At 40.0% G+C, this 2500-nt stretch overlaps 1 protein-coding gene across 1 annotated transcript in view; it reads right to left on the reverse strand.

Annotated features, from left to right (window-relative positions):
* The window catches only part of adamts10 (ADAM metallopeptidase with thrombospondin type 1 motif, 10), a 61333-nt gene extending 60855 nt beyond the window's left edge, over positions 1–478 (reverse strand). The window contains exon 1 of the mRNA XM_088999835.1: positions 371–478. The gene's annotated coding sequence lies outside the window, so the exon portion shown is untranslated. The remainder of the gene's footprint in view (positions 1–370) is intronic.
* Positions 479–2500: the final 2022 nt, after the last annotated feature.

Raw genomic sequence — 2500 nt, forward strand, 5'->3', positions numbered from 1 at the left:
TGTTTCTCCCACACACGCACGCACACACACGCACGCATACAGACACACGCGCACATGCACACACGTACACGCACGTAAACACACACAAACGCGCACAAACACACGCAGATTGATTGCTGTCATTCGGCAACGAGGAGATACAAAGCCATTCCCTTTTTCAAAACAAAACAGGTATTGAATATACATTGCGGAACTCTATCATAGGCTCTCTGGTAAATGAAATTTTAATGTATCACAGCCAAATCAACATGCAGAATATTTCGAGGCAAACTAAGAAACCATGCGGATGCTCCTGATAAACGTTTGTAATTTGAGTGGTTTTTGAGTCAAGCATTGCATCTGGAAGAGTACCTGGACTTGGCGACCTTACCTCTCCGTGTCCTCGGCAAGAGTTTCCGTTGGGCCTGCCTGCTGTCTGTCCACCGTCTAAGAGCGAAGGAGGCGCTGGCGGCAGACTGAGCCGAGCTCAAGAGACTTGCTTGACTCCTTCTGTCAGTCCAAAACCAGAGAGCTTCCTCAAGTTAGCTATAATGGTACCTCTGTATTTCCGGTTAAAATTAGAAAATAAACTATTTTTTTGATGGTAAAGTACGTACTACATTGTAGTCTGATAAATGTACTTGGATTACAGGGTATTCTATGTTATGTTTTATTTACACACAACTGATGTTCATACTTTCCGAAAAAGTATATTATAAAAATAAAGTCCTCATTAAATGTGTACTCGTCCTGCCACGTTGATGCTTTATTCCTATCAAAATACGATACTAATTTTAATTATCAAAAATAAATATGTCTAATAATTACATTTCTTACATATTTTTGTACAAGAAAAGATCCACATGAAAAGGTCTTCTTGAAGCTGTAAGGGCTGTAGCAGTGATGGAATACAGTATTTATTGCCTTTTCCTAAAATGTGATCATTTCACAATGTAAAGCAAAGATTACTTGACATAAAGTGATGCATGTTGATAATAATCCATTTCATAATTGTTTACATCATCAGAGATAATTATTTTATTGTGAATAAGTGGGGCGGCCCGGTAGTCGAGTGGTTAGCACACCGGCTCCCGGCGTCCCGGTCCGGCCTCCCTGTGTGGAGTTAGCATGTTCTCCCCGCGTGGGTTTTCTCCGGATCCTCCGGTTTCCTCCCACGCAAAAAAAAACATGCACTGCAAGCAGATTGCCCACTCCAAATTGTCCCTTGGTGTGAGTGTGAGAGTGACTGTTGTACGTCTTTGTGTGCCCTGCGATTGGCTGGCAACGCAATTCAGGGTGTCCCCTGCCTCGTGCCCGAAGACAGCTGAGATAGGCTCCAGCACCCCCCGCGACCCTAATGAGGAATAAGCGGTACGGAAAATGGATGGATGGATGTCAATAAGTGACTTTATATTATTGGTTATTATTAATTGCTAAACGTTGCCACAAGATTCCAAGGACCTTCAAAACAATTTCTAAATGAAAAGAACAGTTTGCTGCACTATCAACACTGTGTTGCCAAAAAGGGCAACCCAGTTTCAGCATTTTAGATACTAGTTCAATAATTTGTAAGACAAAAAAGAACAAAATAAAAGAAAATAGAACAGAATAAGATATAAATAAATGTTCAAACAGAAAAACGGACTCATAGGGGATTAAACAATGGTGTAGATTTCTAACATATTGACAGTGATGAAAAACGATCGTCTCTCCGCAAATTTGTTATTGCATGTGTGAATTCCTCTTGAATTTATGTTGATTTTAGACTGTCGACGCTGGTTTTACCTGTTATTTATTGAAGTACAGCGTGTCAGGATTTCGGTCACTTCAAAAACCTCGATCAATCCCTCAAAAAAGGCAACAAAGGTGCGGAAGACACTAAATTATTTTTTATTTTGAAGAGGAGGGTTTTCCGTTTCTTTCTTGGTTTACAGTAGCTTGATGAAAAGCGACGACGTGGCTACGTCACTCGAGTAGCGAGACCTGCAGCTGTCATCAGTGAATGACATAACGCTTGTTCTCACATTATACGTGAAGCGGGCAAGGAGAAAGAAGGTCAAGTCATTTATTGCATTTGAATGCATCCAAGAGGACAATGGAATTCTTTTATTTGAGCATTAAAATGTATCTAAATGAGCATAATTATACTTCACACTCATGAAGGCATGCACATGACAACCAGCATCACACAAAATTGCACAAAATCAAGTATACTTACCAAATGAATGTGACTGTTTTTAGTAATTTTGGCCCACTTTAAACTTTAAACATTCTTCAACTTTTCCAGTCTGTTGTTTCCACTGTCCCAGCGTTTTTGAATGGTTAATTTCTGCAATTTATTTCAAAAACAATGTTCAGAAGTTTATATGTAGGTTGAAATGAATTTGCCTTTTCCACATTTTCAAGACTTGTGCAAGTTTGGCACAAGTCATAAACTGTGTGAAGGTGGATTAGACCGGGTGGTCGTAATTTAACAGATGCAAGCAAGCTGGCACATCAAACAGCGCAGTTTGCGCTGTTG

This window comes from Hippocampus bargibanti, linkage group LG07 (genome assembly GCF_051943395.1).
Source record: "Hippocampus bargibanti isolate YZ-2025 linkage group LG07, ASM5194339v1, whole genome shotgun sequence".
Classification (NCBI taxonomy): domain Eukaryota; kingdom Metazoa; phylum Chordata; class Actinopteri; order Syngnathiformes; family Syngnathidae; genus Hippocampus; species Hippocampus bargibanti.